Consider the following 21921-nt stretch of genomic DNA (forward strand, 5'->3'; position numbering starts at 1 on the left):
AGGTGTGACCTGCTTCCTGCCCAAGGCTTTGTTCCTGACTCCTGGGAAAGCGCAGGCTGGTCAGCCAGGACACAGTGAAGCTGGGGCAACCAGGCGGGCAACCTCTAAGGTCACTACCTGGGTGCATGCCACATCACCCAGGGCAGGAGATTCATGACAGGGGTGAGAAGGCATGTGGTTTGATACCAAAGATGACATATTTTACTGGTACCATGATGGAGCTGCCAATCTCGAGTGTGCCCGGTTGACAGTCCATGTTATCCTATGACTGCTAACACTTTTAGCAGTTTGCAATGGGGAACGGCACTATAGGGACACATACATTTGTGCTTATACGTCCTCACCTTTAATATATTGCACTCTGCCTCATGGGCTGAGGAGGTCTACCTTAGGGGTGTCTGACATATATTTTAGGTAGTGCTTTTGACTGTGCCACACATGGTGAGAGCACAGTTGAGTTTGAGCAGTTTGCACTGCCCTTGCAGTCTGCAATGGCAGGCTTGCTGTCAGTAGTTTAGTTGGGTCACCAAGGGTGGCACAAAACCATGCTGCATACTGGGGTCCCCTGTACCAACTATGCCAGGGTACCCCTGGTATCATATACTAGGGTCTTATAAGGGTATAAAAGATTTGCCAATTAGGGTTGGGAATTCACACCTAACAGTTTTGGCAGGCTCCTGTGCACTGTCAGAGTCGAAATCCAGCATCTATTAGTCTAAATGGGGGCAAAAAGTGGGGGGCATCTTCAAGGAGTCCTATACACACACACACACACACACACATGTATATATGTCTACCAAAATGTAACTATTTTAAAATGAGGGAGCTGTTATGTGACTGAGAAGATGGGTAGGCTGAGTAAACAGACCTGGAAGATGGATGCTGTACTTATGCATACATCTCTCTCCTTAACTATTTTTAGCTCTTTCAAAAATACATTATGCCTCGAGTTACTAAAAACCCATTGCTCTTCTCACATTTATAACCCCCTGGTTTCAAACCAGCATCAGCATCTCAGCTCTTGTTTACTTCACGCTGCTTTTCAGGAAAGCCTTTAAATTCAGCAATTCCTATTCTAACAAAATGGCGTTCAAGCGTAACTCACTTTTGTCTTGAATACAAAACATTAGCACTCTAGTTGTACATTAGAACTCTATGGTGATGCTGCAATTGATTGCTAGGGAGTTAACTGACAGACATCTGTGGGTGTTGGAAGTACGTGTTTTATTCTGCATGTCAGATGTTTTAATGAAAAGGATGTGAAAGATATTTGAGGACTCAGAAAATGTGCCCTCATTTTCTTATTTTACAGAAGTATCCTTTCTAGGATATTCCTTGGGTTTTACAGCTTTGTTTACATCAAGATTGTGTTCAGGTGTGTAACACTTTTGTCGATAAATACAGAACATTAGTGCTCCAGGTGTTGTTCATTAGAGCAGTGTGGGAAGCTGCAGTAGAACTATGGGAAATCAACTGACAACCTGCTCCTGCAGTTGAAAGTATATATTTTGCTCGTGAAATCAGACTTTATTCTCACAAGGCTGAGGAAGTTATTGTGAACGTAGAGAAATGTTGCTCTCGTTTTAGCTTCTAGAGCTCCTTCCATAACCTTTGTGACAACATCATGAGAGTAAAACAATTAATCATTTGTCAGTAAAGGGTCAGCATTTTTCACAGGGCAATATAAGCAGAGAACTCCTCAGAATTCCTAAAATAAGTATAAAAACACCAACAAAGGATTTTTATTGTAACTAAAATCAGTTATCACCCTTCATATGTGTTCCTTTTTGTAACCCTCAAAAATAGGCTTTCACTACATTGTATTTCAATGGGGATAATGACTTGAGTCATATAACGGCTGCCACAACATGTTGTCCATGTTGTGGCCAGCCAATCGAGGAGAGGTCCGTTGGTACCCCATACATGCCCTTTCAGGTCAAAGAGTGCTCATCCTACCCCCTTTAATTTTTTTCAATTCAATTTCATGACAAATGGACCATATTCCCGAGTCCTGTAATGCTGATACAACATATTGTTCATGCTGTGCTCAGCCAATCAGGATTGAGAAATCCCCTTTAAGTTGGCCAATTAGAGAATATCTCAACATCAATGGTCCACATATACCTAACTTTGTAACGGCCTCATGCCCAACTGAACCCCCTCTTTAAAAGCTAATTTCTTGAAAACAGTTGAAATGGATTCAGACAAAATCACCAAAATTATACTTTCAGAGAAACGTTCAACTTTTTGGGCAAATATAGTGTAATTCCGTTCTGAATTTTGTTCTGTAATGGACATCAAAGTTTTCTATAGGAATTAACATGGCAAATTCTAATTTTGATACCCCTTTCTTTCTTGCCCCCACTTGATGGATCAGTTCGTAACTTTCCATGATGGAGCAGATATGGATGGATTTTATTCTGGAAAATTTTATACAGATTCGACAAATGGCACCAAAGTTATTGGTGGAACAAAAAATGTTCTTCCTATGGATATTCTGACTGCCACTGTGTAAAATATATATAAATTATACATTAATGTTATGATTTTCTTGAAAAACACAAGGCTTCCGTGAGACAGCTAAAACTATCGCTCTGCCAGACCTAATAAAAAGTGCTGGCTCAGGCGAGACCTAAAAAATAAAGTAGTTTTGAATATGTGAGCAGTGGAAGAATACAAATCAGTCAATCAAAATGATGGTAATGAAGCAAGCCAATAAAAGTGACAATCAAACCAGTCAATAGTAAGCAAATGCGTGGTCTTTAAGCCAACTGTGTTGTTTTGGTATGCTATACAAGAGGTCTTTCTCAAACAGAAAGCTAAATGCTGTCCCGTAAACGAGAGTTTAATTTCCAGATCTACAATAGTCCTTCATCCATTTCATTGGCGGAAACAGCAAAGTGAAAGAAGGTGACCAGTGACGTAGCTAGCCCTTTGGCGTTGGCGGTGTCTGTGTTTGCCGCCCGCAAACGCATTGAAGAGTTGGGGGGTGAAGGGGAGTGCTGGCGAGATTCCACCAATTGCTGCCCCGACAGCAGCAGTGTAGAATGTGGGGGCACCATCCCAAAACTCGTGCTACCTGGGGCGCACCGCACCCCCTTGCTACGCCACTGAATTAAAAAAAAATCTCTTTATTGTCCTTTTGCATATTTACACATTTACGCGAAAATTTGGACATTAGCAATGCATGCATTATAATTACAAATTGTGTTGCGAAGCATAGTACAAGGCAGGATTGATGGTGTCTATGAGGTATACAGTTTTTCTCATTAAGATGGAACCTTCACAATGTAATGCTTCTGCAACACTCCCATCATAGGCTCTGTGGAATGTCACTCAAAATATTACATTCTCCGCAAATGTTGTGCTACAGATCTGAACTGTGGGGGTGGGTATCAACCTAATGAGGACAAGGCAAGACAAGGGGGGAAGAGGTAACTGTGAGTGAAACGCTGCTGCTCCCTCTCCGACCTGTGTCAGCCCATATGCGTGCGATATGTGCAGTGGAGCTCTTATATGCGAGTACCAGCCCAGTAAGTGATCTAGTTGAGAGGGTGTCATAACCGTACCTTTAAGAGTGTGGCTTCAGGGCAGCCCTCCCAGCTACGTCATTGTTGCAGTTGTGCCCTCCTCCCCCGCTCAGTAACACCCCCTCTGACTCCTCCATCCCCATCAGCTACAACAAGATGGCCTCCCACTCTGCGGCTAAGGGGAATTTGCAGAGTCTCAACAGGTCCTCTTCGTGTAGGGCAATACTCTTCACCTTAGCCCGGTTAAATAGGGAGCGGCGCCATGCTGCTGTGTGTGTAGCGCCCAACATCTTTCAATGCTTTGTGATTAGGCGTTTAGTGTCAGCTAAGCCCAGGTCTAGAAAACGGGAAGTGGCACTATGTTTTTCCCCCCTGTTAAACAGGTGAAGAATATAAGCCTCCCAACTAAAAGGTACGTCCTGCCTCGTGCAACTGGAAAAGGTAGTGACCACCTCGTTCCAGTATGCGGCGGGTTCTGGGCACTGCCACAGCATGTGTAAAATGTCTGCATCAGCTAGTTGACATCTTAGGCATACAGAGTACGTACTGGTGAAAATATTTATTAATTTTGGCTGCGGTGAGGTATGCTCGGTGGAGAATGAAAAACTGTATCTGATGGAAACGTTGTTTACGGGGGACGCGTGAGGAACCGTCCAGGGCAGCTGGCCATTCGGACTTAGAGAAGGCGCATCCCAGATCCCCCTCCCAGTGCAACTTCAAGGGACTTAAGAGAGGTTGCAGTGTGCTGACAGAGTGACGCTGCAAACCATCTAATTAGGTGGCCACCATCACTAATCACATGTAGGTATTAGATTGTATGGTGCACTAGAGGCTCTGTAGATAGGCATCCCCACCTGGAAGACAGGGAAACTATAAGTGAGTGATGTAGAAGGAAGCTCCCCAGTGTTACGCCTCCCCCAGCTCAGAGTGTCAGATAATGGTCCCATCCCGAAACAGATCTCTGGTATCTTGAATGCCGGCTGTATCCCAGTCTTGCAGATCCACCGCTGTGGTGATTCACTGTCCCCTGGGGGTTCCCTGAAGGGGAATAGCAGGAGCATAAGGTTTTGTAGCGTGGGTTATGAACAGGCATCTGCAAAAGCATTTATGAGCCACTGCAAGCAGCAGGGAGCCTATGCCTTTGGTACGCGTGCATGGATGAAAAAGGTGTAGTAGGGTGAGATGAGAGGCAGGGAGGAGTGTAATGGCCGTGTCCGCGAGGTGACGGAAGGCTAACCATTTGGCAATCCACTGCACCTGGGCAGCTAGATAATAGTGCTCAAAGTTGGGAGCAGCAAGGCCGCCCTGCCCGGTAGGCAGATAGAGCTTTTTCATAGAGACTTTGCGCTTGGAGGACCCCCAGTTAAAGTCTCTGACTGTTTTTTCTAGTTTGCTGAAAAAGGCTGGTGGTAGGTAAAGAGGCAAGTTTGTGAAATAATAAAGGAGCCGAGGTAGGATCACCATCTTAGCAATGGCAATTCTGCAGGAGATGGACAGCGGCAGAGTCCCTGAAAAAGAGATCTATGATCGGATGGCAGTTAGAGCTCTGGAAATATTGCCATCTAGAAGGTCAGTTTTATTACAATAGATATGAATACTCAGATAGGGGAAAGCGCCGACAAACCATGAACCGGCTCACCGCTCAGTGAGTAGTCGGGGTCTGGGGTGCCCACTATAAAGGGAAACAGAATAGATTTCAAAGCATTAACCCGTAGGCCCGACACAATGGTGAATGCTGACAGTGTCAGATCTAAAAATGGGGGATAGCGTGTAGGTCTTTGATATACAATAGAATGTCATCAGCATATAAGGAAATGCGTGTCATCCCCAAGAGGAATACCAGTGTCTACCTGGGCCCGGACACATGACGCCCAATGGTTCCACCGATAAAGAAAAGAGAAGGGGAGACAAGGGGTATCCCTGCCTGGACCCGCGGCTCACTGCTATGGCCTCCAAGGTATACGGGCCTGTTTTGACTCGGATGGTTGGGTGTCTGTATAACATTCGGATGAGCCCTATGAAGAAGGGCCCAATGCCGAATTTTTGGTGGTGAACAAGTAATCCCATTCAAGAGAATCAAATGCTCTTTCAAGGTCTAAAACTAAGTAGCCTGAGCGTGGCTCCGATAGGGCGTATACGGCCACTCTGAAATAGCAATGGAGGTTTAGGGAAGTGTTAAGGGCCAGGATAAAACCGTTTTGATCAGAGTGGACCAGGACAGGGATGCAGGGTGCAAGTCTGTTGGCTAAAGGTTTTGCTAGGATTTTGTAATCAGTATTTAAGATCGTTAGGGGCCTGTAGGAACTCAGGGACTTGGTTTACCTCCCTAGTTTCAGCAGAGAGACCACCTTTGCAGCGTATAAGGAAGGAGGAAGCGCTGAGCCGTCGATTGCGGAGGTAAAGAGGGCATGCAAGTGCGGTACGATTGTGTAAGCATATGTTTTAAAGAACTCAGTTGGGAGCCCGTCTGGTCCCGGCATCTTCCCCAACGCCAGGGATGCCAGTGCATCTTGCACCTCGTCCACCGTGATGGGGCGTCTGAGGTAAGTCGATGATCGAGGGCCAGCGTGGGTAGGTCAATCACGTCTAAGAAAGTGCTGATTTGCTGAGGAGTCCCATGAGCCTGGGGTGCATAAGGGAAGTGTAGTGGCAAGTCATGGTGAGTGAATATTCAACTGCGTGTTTGCATGAGTCCCAAGTCATCTCGTATGGAGTGTTTTGGACTGCGATGGTGCTCTTGACGTATGAGGGAAGCAAGCAGTCTACCTGCCTTATCTGCTGCAGCCTGTGTACGAAGTTATGACATTGAAACCTTTCCAAAAGTGTGAGTCATTCAGCTTGCATGGCTTCAAGTTTCGCTTTGGCCTTAGGGTGAGTGACCGAGAGGGGCTCCTGTCGGAGGTAGATTTCGCTCGAGGGTACCCAGGGAGGTGTCAAGTTATTTAAGTATGTTTCATTTCAGGCCCAGGCCTCGCTCCCATGTCACCACCTTGAAAGCCTTCCACTCGGTGGACAGGGAGCCTGTGGTGCCCACATTGCGCTCAAAGTACTCTAGCAGCGATGCTCCTACAAAATGTCGGATCTTCTAGCGCTGCAAGCTGCAGCCTCCAGGTGGGGATCGGGGGGGCCTCCACTCCCAGCTAACTGTCAAATACTGGGGTTTGTGGTCAGAGCGTGTGTGCCCTAGGTACTCAGTGTCTTGGATCAATGGAAGCAATGCGGTTGAGGCAGGATGCGATCTGGTCGCACGTGCAGGTTGTGAATTGGTGAGTAGAACGAATATATACGAGAGTCAGGGTTACTCGCTCGCCACACATCTGACAGGGACCAGTGCTCCTGCCATCTACACAGAGCTTGCGCTTTGGATTATGCTGCTGTGCGCGTGAGTGGTGGGTACTAATGGTTTAATGAAACATCTAGCACTGCATTGAAGTTGTGCCTTAAAAGCCAGGGGATATCCTGGCCCGGCCCCGATACCGCCCCCCACCCCTCATCCCCCCGATGTGGTGTAATCTTGATTTTGGCTGTGGTGAAGGCAGGGGGCGATAGAGGAATCTCGCCAACTTAGAGCCTCACAGGCACCCCCTCCAACCAACATGGAAATCGGTCTTGAATATATCACTGGGGCTCTGCTCCTATTGGCCTCCATTCGCTGGGGCTATAGTGCCGGGTCCAATGCGACTGTCTAAGCGCAACCCCAGATTGGCGCACACCGGGCTGTGGCCTGGAAAGGATCTGACTTACGGCGCTTAACTAATCCCAGGGGGGCAGGGGGGGTGCAGACATGGGGCAAAGCACAACAATAGTCCTTCTGAAATGTCTCCCCCCATATTTCACGGCTTGCAAGAGGGACACCTGTAGCCAGTAATTTGAGGATTTTGGCTCCCCTCGGGGAGATGAGGAGAGAGGCTGCCCGGGCCCGAGCCGACCCTCGTGCCACCTCCCCCGTGAGTCGCTGGTAATGCATAACTTTTTAGGCTGCGCCCCAGGGAGAGTGATGTGGGGCTCACAGGCCAGCCGTGCCACTGCGACACCCCTCACAGCACCGCCATGGTTCTTCTTCAGGGGGCGGCCTAGGCCTGATTGACCTCTGTGCTATCTGCGCGCACTGCAACAAAGCCCCAGATTCTGGCTTACCTCACCTGCGATTCCTGCGCTCGGACTCCGCAGGCCGGCCGAAGTCTATGGCATCCCCCACCCCCTGGGCGTCCAAGGCACTTCAGGCGAGTCCTGGCCCAGTCCTCACCGCAGGCCACCGGGCACCGCCTCCGCTCCGGGACTGCAAGTTGTCCAGTAGGGCCACCTCCCTCACTAAATCTGGGCTGCCTAGGCTGCAGGCTCCCCGCGCCTAGCACCGTTCACGGCACCGGCATCCGAGCGTCCACCACCCCATGAAGGACGCCGATGTGACCCCCGAAGCTGTACAGGGCCCACCACACTTCTCTGATCTAATTCAATCTGGTTTATAGAAGGATGGCCAGGATAACTGAGGAATAGGGTACGGAGCGATTTTAGAGCACGTCCGCCATCTTAGGCGGTTAACCACACCCCCTTGCTACGCCACTGAAGGTGACAATAAAATAATTCTATGGGCTGGTCCAAGATGTGAATCATAATGTCTCAAGAAAAGTGCTGAAGGTTCCTGAGGCAAAGAAGCCAATGGCTGAAGAAGACTAAGTCAAAGTCCTTACAGTATACTGAGAATACAATAGGTCACCCGTGAATGGGGCAAGCGGCATTACATGTCAATCCTCAATTAATCCCTCAAGTACAAAATATTCCATGCAGCTTCCTGTGTAAGTCGTAGATTTACAGTTTGGTTGTTTGAAAGAAGTTTTTTTTGTCTTATCGTTAAGTTTGGTAGAGCTTGGGCGTAGAAGTTTGTAGAGGTGTGATACCTGGTGACCTAGTCTGTTGATCTTTGCCATATACTGTGGGATTGACGGTGTGGTGGGCGATAGTTTGGCTTTGTATAGGGCTGTTTTGATTTTCAGGAAGTTGCAGAACTCCGAATGTCTTCTACGCCCAAACTCTACCAAACTTAGCGATAAGACAAACTATTGGGTAAAACAAGGCAATATCTCACTTAATGAGCAAGAACTGGCTATATTATGGACCTCTGCCTCACGGAATAAAATCTCCCCGGTACTATCACAAACAAAATTCTCCACAAGGCTTTCTGGACCCCCGCTCGATTATTCTCACTAGGCCTCAGGGAAGATGGTCTATGCTGGAACTGTAGCAAGGAAAAGGGGGACCTAGCACATCTTATCTACTATTGCCCATCACTCAAAACGTTCTGGGAGAAAATCTTTGGTTTCATAAATAAAGCACTGGGCTGCACACTAATAGCTTTTTCTCTCTCGCCACCGCATTCATGACCACAGGACTAAGATCAGAGCATGACAAAGACCTACTAGACCTGCTTCTGACCGCAGCAGGAAGAATGGTCTTGACCAACTGGAAGGACACAACTAAGACCTCATACAAAGGCTGGGTCAACTGGGTGACACACCTCAGAGGTGCAGATAACATTGCTCTACAAAACTCACCATGGAGGCCAGCAACTAGGGGGATGTATAAGTCACTCGACACGCACCTAGACTCCTACGAACCCCGTTGAATCCATCCCGACTCCCTCCTCCCCTCCCCCTCGGGGGTGGGGGGCGAGCGAGTTGGAATGTTACCACCATGGACCAAAGAGGCATTGGGGGGCCTTACAGGACTACCAATCCTGCCGCAGGCTGACTGGTGGGGTGTTGGCTTTGTCACATGGCTATAAGTAGGGGTGGGCGGAATTTGCGAAATTAACTTTCGCAAATTATCGCGAAAATGTTTAAAATTATCGCAAACAAGCGGAAATATCGCGAAGATGCAGAAGTTTTTTTCCCGCATGTTCGCGAGATTTTCTGCATGGTTGCGGGTCGCCAACTGGGGCTGGGTGCGGATTTCCGCACACACCGACGGCGGTGCTGTCTGATTTTCCTGCTGTTTCCAGCGATGTGTCCAGGCAGCTGTTGGCCAATTTGAAATCTGGCTCGCCACTTGACCCCTGCCCCGCCAAATTTTTGGCTGGGATGGCGGAGGTGGTGAATCCGCTGGTTAATCCCATCCTCAACGCCTCGCTGAGGGAGGGGAGGGTCCCCAGCTCTTGGAAGAGAGCGATGGTGATCCCCCTCCTAAAGAAACCGGGTCTCGACGTCGAGGTTCTGGCCAATTATAGGCCAATTTCACTTCTTCCGGCCCTCACGAAGATCACGGAAAAACACGTCCACGGTGTCCTGTCGCGCTTTCTGGAAGCTAACAATCTGCTCCATCCATCTCAATCCGGTTTCCGTCCTAATTTTAGTACGGAAACGGCATTGCTAGAGGTCACTGAGATCATCAGGGAGACTCTTGATGTCGGCGGGAGGGCGATGCTGGTCATGTTAGATCTATCGGCGGCCTTCGACACCGTCCCCCACAGGGCGCTCTTAGCGAGGCTTTATGACATCGGCCTTAGGGGGACGGCGCTCAGGTGGTTTACATCCTTCCTTGAAGGCCGCCGCCAGACGGTCTGGGTTTCCCAGAGCTCTGCCGAGATGCCGCCATTGGGAGTTGGGGTTCCACAGGGATCTGTGTTGAGCCCCACGTTGTTTAACATCTTTATGTCCCCTTTGGCGGCCTTGGTGGAAGCATATGGGGCCCAGATCATCTCTTACGCCGACGACACGCAACTCCTCTTCACATGCGGGAAAGACCAGGAGTTTGATGGAGGGAGAATTCGGGACTGTCTTACATTGGTCTTTGACTGGTTCCAACGGAACAGTCTAAGGGCCAACTCGAGCAAGTCCGAGGTTCTGTTTTTTGGTTGCGGTGTCGATCCGGAGTGGCAGCATTGGTGGCCGTCCGACATGAGCCCTCCTGCACAGTCTTCCTTGGTGGCTAAAAACCTGGGTGTCAAGCTGGACAACCAGCTATCGCTGCGAACACACATTTTGGGTCTGGCTGGCACCTGTTATGGAATTTTGAAAATGCTTCGTAAATTCCTGCCCCTGCTGTCTGAGGAGCACAGGCGTATTACTGTGCAGGCTCTCGTCGGTTCGAGGCTTGATTATGCTAATGCCCTCTTCCTTGGCCTCCCTGATTACCTAGTTCAGCGCCTACAGGTGGTACAGAACTCTGCCGCCCGGGCTATCTTTGGCCTGCGTAGACGAGCCCGAGCTTCCGGGCTGCTTCAGGCGCTACATTGGCTGCCTGTCCGGAAGCGGATCCAGTTTAAATCCCTGACTCTGATGCACAAAGCCCTGTTTGGATCAGGGGCTGGATACCTGCGGCGGAGACTAGCCTTCTATCGACCAGTCCGCTCCTTGCGCTCGGAATCCCTTTACAAAGCGGTGGTCCCTCGGGTGAGGAAGGCCCGCACGGGAGGGCGCTCTTTCAGCTGCAAAGCCCCACAGCTGTGGAACTCGCTTCCTCTTTCGCTGCGCAGCACTGTCAATTTGTTCCAGTTCAGGAAGAGCCTGAAGACCTGGCTTTTTAATCTTTAGGCTGTTCTTATTGCTTCAGTTTCAGTTCTTTTCTCATTTTTTTTGCTGTGTTGTGTTATTTTTATTCTGAGATGCAGGTGGAAAGCGCCGGGACACTCTTTTCGAGTAGCCGTGCGCTATAAAAGAACGCTGTAACATAACATAACAACTTACCCATGTGGTTGCTTGCGGGCGTGGCCATCTTGTTTTGAGTTGTCTCGCGGTGCATGATCGCGAGAAGAAAGACGTGATTGCACGACGCATGACGTCACTGCGGGCGCGAACTGTCGCGAGACAGCGCAAATGGCTAAAAACAATACAACATCTCATGGAGAACGCGACCGGATCAAGAAAACTTGTCGGCGAACGCAGGGATTCAGGTAAGGCGATCGCGCGTGCGCGAGAATGTATTATTTTACAGCGCGAGCAAGAAACAAATTATCGCCAAGCTGCGGAAACCGTAAATTTTGACATATTCGCGCTCTCCGCGGAACGCGAAAATGTCAGATTATCGCAATTTCCGCGAACGGAACGAAATTTTCGTCCAGGCCTAGCTATAAGCCCAATAAGCCTCATTGCTACAGAACCTCTCTTGTATCCTCCTTTCACCCCTTTCTTTCCTGCTTCTTTCTTTCTATCATCCTTTGCCTAATTTCCAAGCAAGTCAATGTAGAGGGGATTAGCTAAACATATATTTCAAAGTACCTGTAATCACTGCAATACAAATTACGTTTGGCTAACCTCGTAACAGAAATGCTAATGTATCTGTTTATAAAAAAAAATAATAAAATACTTTGAAATAAAAGAAACGAAAGAAGTTTTTTTCCCTGCAAATAAACAGTGAATCCATAGCATAAGGATTGCTTTAAAAACACCAATATCATGATTTGATTTGATTTAAATGACTTTCTAAATAAAATAATAAATAATAAAATACATAAATAAAATGACATATCAATAAATACATTTGAAAAATGTAAATGGAATACTCCTCATCCATACCCTAACAGGCTGATAGCAGATGAAACAACAGTTAAAGTGGTAGTTTGCAGTGGTAGTTTGCAAGAAAATGGTATTAAAGTCACAGCCCCAAATTTTATTCACATTTCTGATGTCTGTGAGAGAGCCATGATGTGACTGAAAAGGTCGGCAAAAAAATCTTTACGTAGCATTTTTTTAAATGGCTGAGAGGTCACAATTGCTGCTGCACTCTCTGTGAATTGCTTTGCGGCCCTATGTTTTAATTCCGATGAATGCATCTTGTACAGGCTTTAATGCCAGAGTGACTGCAATCGTATTAGTCAGATGTAGGCGTAATTGAACATTTTATATATGATGTTTTACCCACGTGAATGGAGTTATTTCTTTCATTTCAGGTGGATTTTATTGTGCATTTCTTACAAACAAATAAACAGGGAGAAAAGAACAATAATATACGGCACGGTCCATTTTAACCCCTTCAGCACGGCGCCGATTACCGCGCCGTGCTGAAGGTTCGCTGCGCGGGCGGGGCCGTGACGGAGTGGTTCCGTCATGCGCACAGCGCGACCGACGCGCATGACGGAACCACTCCGTCATGCGCAGTGATGAGGTTAAAAAGCACAGTTCTGATACATAGACCCCTGAAGGGTTGATTGTGACAGGAAGGTCTAGTATACAGAGCAAAATCCAGGTAACAGGTGACAAATGAGAGCAAAATAACATATGGTATCTAAACAGACCCATAAAAAATATGGTATGAGGTATAATGAATTGGTAGGAGTAAAATAAAGAAAGAAGGAAGGAACGCTAGTAGGTATAGATTTAGAAAACCTGTATAGGTGGACGCAAGCCAAGGAGATCTTAGAGCACGTAGATGCAGGTATGTTTCGGAGGTGTATATTATACAATAGCTAGGGATCAGGCTCAATGTTTTAGGAGGTGATGTTATCAATTCTAGCTACTTCTAGTGTTTGTATATAGATAAGAGAGGGTAAGTGTACAGGAATGTGGGGAGTGGGTCTCCTAGTAGGATTTTACGGTGGTTTAGTGGTGGCAAAATAGTTGTCAAGGGAGTTCCAAATACTTGTATTGCGCACAATCCAGGGGGAGTCAATGGAGTTATTTCTGACTGACCTGCATATGGAGGTTCTTTCTTGTATGAGGTGGCACAGTGAGTAACGAAACGATGGACTGGAACGTGGCTCAACCAAATGCTAAACCTTTCTCAAGAATTTCACCCATTCCATCAGACTGTTTGAATGTGACACCCTAAGTGCAGTGAGTATGTCCAGAGTAGGGCCCTGTGCTCACTGTGCAGCTCAGTGATAAGACACAATATAACTAGAAATTGTCTGGTATTGAATGTCTTAATTTGAAGAGCGCATTTCACCTAGCGTTTTTGGCTCCAGTGTTTCTACTGGGGCAGGACCAAGACTGATTTACTTATGGGTTTTGCCCATCTAGAGTGGCGCAGTGGGTAAAAAACAAAAGACTCTAATGTACCCTCAAGCAAATGTCAGTGGCTTAGTTATTTACAATTCTGCCCTTCATCTTTTGATATTTTAATGTGATGTCTGTGATGCCTTTATTGAAGATTCCATTTAAGGCCAAAGGGCATGAGATGACACTTCCTTTGATACCGTCAAGGTTGTGTGACTTAGTTTGTTACCCCCTACAGTGTCAAGGGGTGTGTGATACCGTACTGCCACCCTTTGATTTTGGTTGCTTGATTCAGTGTGTCTTTTCTGTGCGTCAATGATTTTACGTTCATCTAGATTGATATAATTGATGTATGTTACAAACCCAGGCAGAGCCATAAAAGTGTGTTAATGTTGCTCCATATGATTGTGGGTTTTCATCTGAGCAAACATAAATCGAAGATTGTAGGAAAGTGCCCATTTTTGCATGGTTACCCCCCATTTTGTGCCTGATTTCTGATGCACTTTGACTGAATGTGCAATGGGTCCCTGCCAATCAGGTTCCCAGTGCCTGTGTTCTGTCCCAAAACTACCTTTGTTCCACAATTGGCACACCTCTGGTTTACATAAATCCCATGTGAAAGGTAACACTGGAACCAAGGGCCTTGTGACGAGAGAGGGTCTCTAAGGGCTGCAGCATTTATTGTGCCACCTTCAGAGGCCCAACACATATACACTGCCATTGCAGACTGTGTATTTTGGTGCTGATAGGCACACATTCCAGAGTGCCATGGCTACAAAAACAACCTGTGGCACAGGTTAGTCACCCCTCTAGCAGGCCTCACAGCGCTAAGGCAGGTAGCACTATACAACAGGTGAGGGCATAGCTGTAGGAACAATATGCCGCTACAGTGTCTAAGTAATTTCTTAGACATTAAAAGTGCTGTGAAGCCATATTGAGTACATGGACTGGGAGTTTGTAATTACAAATTCCACAGCTCCATGATGGCGTTACTGAATGCTAAGACGTTTGGCATAAAACATCTCAACATAATAAACTCACACTGATACCAATGCTGGATTTATTAGAAAATGCACTCAGAGGACATCTTAGAGTTGCCCCCTAAAAAAAACGACCAACTCCCTAGTGTACAGCTGACTGGTCTGCACCAGCCTGCCACCCTCAGACATGTTTCTGACCCCCTGAGGTGGGAGCCCTTGTGATCTTGTGGGTCAGGAACAAAGCCTGCTACCACCAAGCAGGAACAGCCTTAAAGGTGGTGAGCCTCAAAGGCTTCCTGCCCTTTATTGTGCTATCCAGATCCTCTCCAGCCAGTGGAGATGCCCGCCCCTCTTACCAAGTCCCACTTTTGACAGCAAGGTCAGCAGAACAATTAGTAAGCAGGTGAGGTGTGCCCCCTCTCTGCCAGAACCATCCCCTAAGTGTCCCAGACCAAGGTGACCCCCTTCTTAGAAAATCCTCCATATTGGATGGAAGGACTTTAGCCAGTGGATGCCCTCTCTGCAAAAAGAGGGGACATACAAAGGGTGTAGTCACCCTAAAGGTAAGTAGCCATTGGCTACTACTTGCCAGTACCTGTGATGCCCATAAATTATGTATTATGGGGCAGCCCTGGAACTTGATCCTCAGATTCCGGCAACCTAAAAGAAAGGACAAAGAAGATGCTATGCAGCAAATCCTTAAAACAACTACTGACTTGGCCCCAGCCCTAACGGTCTGTCTCTAGCTTTAAAGACTCTGCAAGAAGACGATGCCTGTCCTGCAGCCAGCAACTTCCAGAAACCTGAGGAAGACTGCCTGCACAAAGACCAGATCTCCCGAGGACAGCAGTCCTGTCCACAAGAAACCAACTCCAAGGATTACGGATCGAGCTGGAACCGTGACTCTTACCCTCTCTGCACCCGACGCCCATGGCTTGAGTATGAGTGGCCCACCTGTCCTGTGAAGTCTCCCCAGTGATCCTGACCTCGAAACCATCAGTTGCTGACCTCTCCTGGACTCCACAAAGAAGCCTGTAGCCTCATCTCAAAGGGTCACCCTTCCCGCGACCAGCTCCGGTAAAGAAATTCCGATGTGTGAAGGCACCCCTGCATCCTCGGCCCCCCTTCTTTAAACCGTAATGAATATCAGGTTTACATATTAGGAGCCCTGAAGTAATCAAAAGGTAACAAGAACCCATTCCCAAAACTCTTAACAAATAAATTAATAGATCTCGCTCCCTCACTGTCTCTATTCTGTCTCTTTCTTTCTATCATTCTTACTACTTCACCTGATTTTCTCTTTTCATCACTTTCTTTAGCTCCGTCTCTTGCTGTCTCGCTCACTTCCCTACTCTACGACTGTCTCTCCCTCTTCCCCCTATTCTTACTCTCTTTTTTTCACATTTCTTGCTCTTTTTTTCTCTTTCTCTTCTCCCAAGAACTCCTCTAACCGGAGTCATATATTACAATAGCTATTTTGTAGCACAAACACTTCCTAGTTTAAGGATAGGTATTACTATTGCCCAAACAATAGCCCTATGTTAACATCTTCAGAAGGATAAAAAGCTGAGACACCATTTACAGGAGCCTGTGATTACCTGGTCACTGGCTGGACACTCAACTAGTTGGGCTACCGAGCATACTACGCACTGATTTGTAAACATAACATTTTAAGAGTACCCTTGAGAAAGACACTTTTGATGCTTTGGCACATATACCAAAACTGTTGAGAAGTTCCTGCAATAAAGAGTACTTTATATTTGTACTTTATACTTGTTTTATTCCTTCATTCCATCGCATCACATATCAGAAGAATACCATTCCTGTTTATTTCAAGGTAAGATATAATAAAGTACTGGTACATTTTGTAAGTGCAGGAACCATAGTAAGGAGGGGGGAGAGGGTAGCAAAACAAACCTCCATTCTTAGGAATCAAGAGGTGCTTTAACCAAGGGCCATAGAATAATGTTCCTAGTCAAAGACCAGATTAGTTTAATTTTTTTCTTGGGAATATTTATAGAGACTAGACCTGCTCAGATAAACAATGGCGTGCTCTGCATAATGACAAGGATTCATCAAAAGCATACAAGTTTACAGAAGCAGGTGAAGTCATATACATTGCGGAAACAAAGTTTTACATTGAAATACTGTTAGCGGGAAGCAGGGAGACAGAGAAAGAATAGAACTAGTCCTTGCGTTGATGCAGGGTGGTCATACCACAGTCCTAAGCATATTTCCGTGAGCATTCTTAGAGAGTTGTAAGGATTTTTGCATCCGACAAGGGAGTACTTGCATCCTGCTGTTTACAGGTACATAGAGCTCTTACTATCTCTACCTTTGATAATCAGTTATGGTAGGGCTTGAATGCTTAGTCACCTGTATCTCAGCAGGTTTTTTTTGCGATTATGTAATTGACTTGAATGTATCCCATATTTTTCAATCACAAATATAAGAATTGCAGAACGTCTGTAAAGTTTACAACCACACCCGGACTACCTATGAGAAGAATAATGGGATGTTCTGCTCCTTGAACAATGTTTCAGAGTTCTTCAGCTTATGAACTAGTATCAAATTTGTCTGTAAATCAATGGAGCGTATTGACAAGGGCATTACGCCACAGGAACGTCTTTTTTTTTTACGTTCACATGGCGGTATGCCCGGACTATATTTACAAAATGGCACTTTGTAAATATGTGACCCTTTTACGCCGGTATTTGTGTGAAAGGGGTGTGCAATGAGTGCTGCTGCAAACTTTCCACCACAGCACCCATTACTTGTTGACGCTGTCCCAGATTTACAATGAAGTGTAAATCTGTGGTAGCGCCAAAAACTAACGACATGCAAGAGCAGATGTTAGAATGGCGCACGAGGAGAAATGCTTTTATTTCTCCTCGTTTTTGCTTTGTCTATGTGTGCTGCATTCTGTAGTACACATATAAAGTATATAAGGTTTATGTGCAGGACGGTGTACTTTCCTGCACATAAACAATCATTAAATAATGACGATTTTCTAGAAGTAACAAATAGAAATAATGGATTGTTTAAGGTGTCCCTTCCTGCATATAAACAATCATTCCCTGCAACGCTGGCAAACTTGCACTAGGAAGCAAGGGTGCTTGCATTGGCTCTAGACTGCAATTTTAGTGCCAGTGCTAGGGAAAACACAGTGGTGCACCGTATTGTAGTAAATACGGCGCATCCCTGTGTTTTAAAATGTTGGAGCGCGGCGCTGCCAAATTTGGCGCAGCTCCAACATTTTGTTGTACATATGCCCCCCTTTCTTAATGTAAAATAACATTAACCCCACTCAGTCCACTTTTTCCCTCCTTTAAGTTTGCCCTGAAAAATCTTTATTTGCACTGATGAAAAATGAACATTACTGACTTTCGACTTTGCAAGGAATTCCACTAAGATTTCCAACACCATCCTACTCCTAACGAGACCCATATAAAAACACATAATAGTGTTTATTCGAAGACCAAGTCCTAACGGAGAAAAGCACTTTACTGCTAGCACGTCTTCAAAATGTAACACAAACCTGGTCCCCATCACAAGATCATTTTCAAAGAATAATGTGCGTGCAACTCAATGCATTCTATTTTATAAGCTCAAATTGGTTTTCAGAGATCTGGTCTGAAAAGAATGTCAGATATTAAATTATGAAGCATCTGTTCATGTTCTTTCCATTAGCTAATACAGACGGACAATTGTCTGCTGAGGTTTTTTTCTATAAGCTCACACTCATAGTCTTGTGTATCTCCAGAGTGGAGCTGCAAAATGTCACCAGAGAGATCTGTGACTGCTTATGACCTAATGATCTCGGTGCACCATCTGCCTGAAGTATCAATGCAGCTTGTGTCTCATCAGAATATAATTCTGGCAAGAAAGCTCATTCTTACAGTTTATATAAGTGTAGCGGGGTCTTCTTCAGAAAGTCTACTGTGTAATAATAGTTTTATTGCATGATTAATTAAAATTTTACAATTAGAAAAATCGTCAATACACACCCATTAAAACATTTCAATGAATCTAAAATCCATAGTAACCTTAACCAGGCAATTTCCACAGCTCATACTAGAGAATACATTATATACATTAATTTAGTCAATCATTTTTACAAGACAACGAGGCAAATTTTATAGTAGAAATGATTAGTAGCTCGTCCCGAGCTATTAGAAACTTCCAAATTTACTATGCTCAAATCACTGGAATCGAGTTTTTTTTTTGCCAGTATCAGAAATTTGGTAAAATTAGCATTCATTATTATGTCCATTGGTTTAAAGCAAACTATAACAGCTTGTCTACATGTTCGCACACCTCTATCAATAAAACAATTCTTCAAATATCTCATACTTCCAACCTTAATTGATGCACATACGCAAACCAAATGAATAATATTGTCTTCCCAATGATTGCATAATCTGCAGGGAATCGGCCAAGGCATTGCATGCATTAGTCCTGGCAGGTTGCCAAATCTTGCTTTCATAAATATATTTTTGCTTTGTACTGTCCAAGGTATTTCTAGATATGGTTGAACTTTAAGAATCATGTATTCATTCACTTTCCTCCAGGCATGTGTTCGCTTAATAAAAAATTCTTTATTTTTCAGAAGGGATAAATGTTTTGTTGATTTATTAATTATTTTCTTAAAAGAATGTGGTGTCAGCGACATTTCCCATATCTTGTGTATTGACAATTCTCTCAATGCCATGTAAAGATATTTATGAAAGTCAGAAGTGTGATTCAGTTGCAACTCTTGCCAAAGAAGACAGCACATTGGGTTATAAATGTTGGTTTTAATTTGTTTCCATACTTTTACATATTAACCCATCCTTGCGATTTGCTGGTTGCAAAAGCCAAATTCCAGCCGAATCTGGGCTGGCGATGCATTAGCCGGAAGTCAAAACAAAGATTTGAAAGTTTTTGTTATAGCGTTATTCAATATTATAGAGTATGTACCGCAAAGAACTTCACTTCCATAGGTAAGGCTAGGGAGCAATTTCGTTTTTATTACCTATAGTAGTGGCAGATAGGTTGGTCCTCCCAGAGAACTATGTAGTGAACGAAAGGCCCCTCATTAACTGTTACTTCTTTTTTTCATCTCTATTTTATGTTGTGAAAAAGAGCCAATCTCGTCAAACAGTATACCATGGTATTTATAGCATTTCACTTTTTCTAACTGCCGCATTTGAAGATACCATTTATATTTACTGTGGGTCAATACCCTATTGCTGACTTCCATTACTTTAGTTTTTGTTTAATTTATTACCATCTTATTCTTAATTGGGTACATAGATATTTTGTTTATAAGTCGCTGCAGCCCTATCTTTGTCTTACTAAGCAAAACAACATTGTCGGCATATAATACATTTGAAATTTGTTTATCTGCCAGTTTCGGTGGGTGGGCCAACTCGCTGTCCAACGCTTCCGTAAGGTTGGATAAAAATAAAGTAAATAAATACGGTGCTAAAACACAACCTTGCTTTAAACCTTGGGATGTATTAATTCTTCCAGAAAGCTGTGAACCATTACCTAGTCAAACCCTAGTCCATGTCTCGGAATATAATAATTGGATTGCTTTTAAAAGACCAGTACTAATACCGTAGTTATCCAATTTCTTCCATAAAATGTGCCTATCCACACAGTCAAAAGCAGATTTAAAATCCACGAAACATAGATATAGTGATTGTTGTTTCACTTTTTATATTTTTATATTAATATTCCCAGTATTAAAATATTAGTTGCTGTCCCTTGTGCTTGTATAAAACCTGATTGGTTCGGCGGGATTAAGTGCTTATCTGTTGCCCACTCTGTTAATTCTTTGAGGAGAATTGATGCAAAGAGCTTAGCTTCAATGTCTTGCAGCGTAATTAATCTGTAGTTAGCTGGTTGGGACCACTCCCTGCTTTTAGAGATGGGTGAAATTATTGAACCCTTCCAGGACTCAGGGGTGGTCAATGTTTGCAAAGCTTGATAGAATACTGGAGTTAGGTAACTGGACCAAATTAGCACATTCTCCTTATAGAAGACAGCTAGAATCCTGTTTGGGCCAGGGGCACCATTAGAACTCTGTTTCTTAATGAGTTTACATACTTGAGTTTCAGTTACAAATATGTCAGTATTCTTGTTGTCCTCCACTGTACTTATATTGTCAGTGACGGGTTTCGTATCCATGCCTGGGTTGTAATTCAAATGTGAGTGTAAAAACTTAACCCATTCTAATTCAGTTGTCCTGCTAGATCTATTCATATGGTTGACTAGTGCCCAGTTTGTGCTAGAGAAACCCCCAATACCCATACGTAGGCTGTGCCTCATCTCAGGGTGTGGTGCAGTAGAATCCAGAATGGGGCAAAAAGCCTGGTGATATCTCATGAATAAGTGGGAACAATACTTCAGGTGAGGTCTCATTATTGAATGACTGCGGTACTCCTTTTGACTGGATGAGCACAGTACTCCAGGAAAAACCCTGCACCCGAGTGGCCACAATTTACTTGAGAATATCTCGCAAATGAGCGTACGCAGTACCCCAGGTCAGGTCCCAAGGAGCCTCTGCGCATTCACAGTATGGCCTATTCATAAAGGCAATTTGGAGTTTGTGCTGTAGTACTCTTTTACGCGCTCCTTCATGCCTTTGTGAATTGTCCCTTAAACAACTAAACTGGCATTAAATATTCCGGGAATATTCATATACAATTAGTATAAATATAACTTTGCCTTATTTGCAGTTTTACGAATAAGGAGTTGGATGTTTCAGAGCCAAAATACAAAGGCGTGTAAGACTACATAAAAGAGTACTCCTTGGGTACTACTTCCAAAATTGTGAAATGCTTCTGTGACTCGGCCCATTATTCCAGGTGAAAACCTTTATTTAATGTCTACCTGCAGTACTACTAGCAAAGTCTAACTACTGCGTTGGCACCATTCAGCAGACGAGATATCAATAAGTAAGCACAAAACATCAGGTGAGGCCTGACAAGTCATTGTCATAGTGCAAGAGAAGTCTTTAGTAATTACAGCTGGTTTAGAGAAGTTTGACCCTTGGGTACTCACATGCTCCGGGTAGCTAAGCTTCTCATGACTGGGTGGGGACAATATTCCAGATGATTTCTGAATAATACGTTGGGTAAATACTCCATAGCAGGCCTCACTTACAGAGTGGGCACAGCGCTTTGGGAAGATCTCAAGACTGAGTACGGATAATTCAACAGACGAGGTCTCATGAATGAATACACAATACTTCAGCGATGGTGGGCAGTCATGATACACCAAGGTTGCCCTCACTAATGAGTGGATACAATAATCCAGCACGCTTGATTGGACTATTTTACATAACCAAACATCCTCTTTCCGATGACAGGTCTGTTTCTCTCCCTCATGCTGCAGTGTCTGAACTAATTCGGTGACTCAGAAACGAATCATGTATCTCTTCCTATCAAGTCCGATTAGTCACTTACAATACTCAGAAAATTCAGAGAGGAAACA

The 21921-nt window shown here is 44.9% G+C and overlaps 1 protein-coding gene across 1 annotated transcript in view; it reads right to left on the minus strand.

Moving 5' to 3' along the window:
• ANTXR2 (ANTXR cell adhesion molecule 2) overlaps positions 1-21921 on the minus strand; it is a 670700-nt gene that overhangs the window by 507532 nt on the left and 141247 nt on the right. The gene's annotated exons all lie outside the window — the stretch shown is intronic.

The sequence above is a fragment of the Triturus cristatus genome, chromosome 9 (assembly GCF_964204655.1).
Source record: "Triturus cristatus chromosome 9, aTriCri1.1, whole genome shotgun sequence".
In the NCBI taxonomy this organism is placed as follows: Eukaryota; Metazoa; Chordata; class Amphibia; order Caudata; family Salamandridae; genus Triturus; species Triturus cristatus.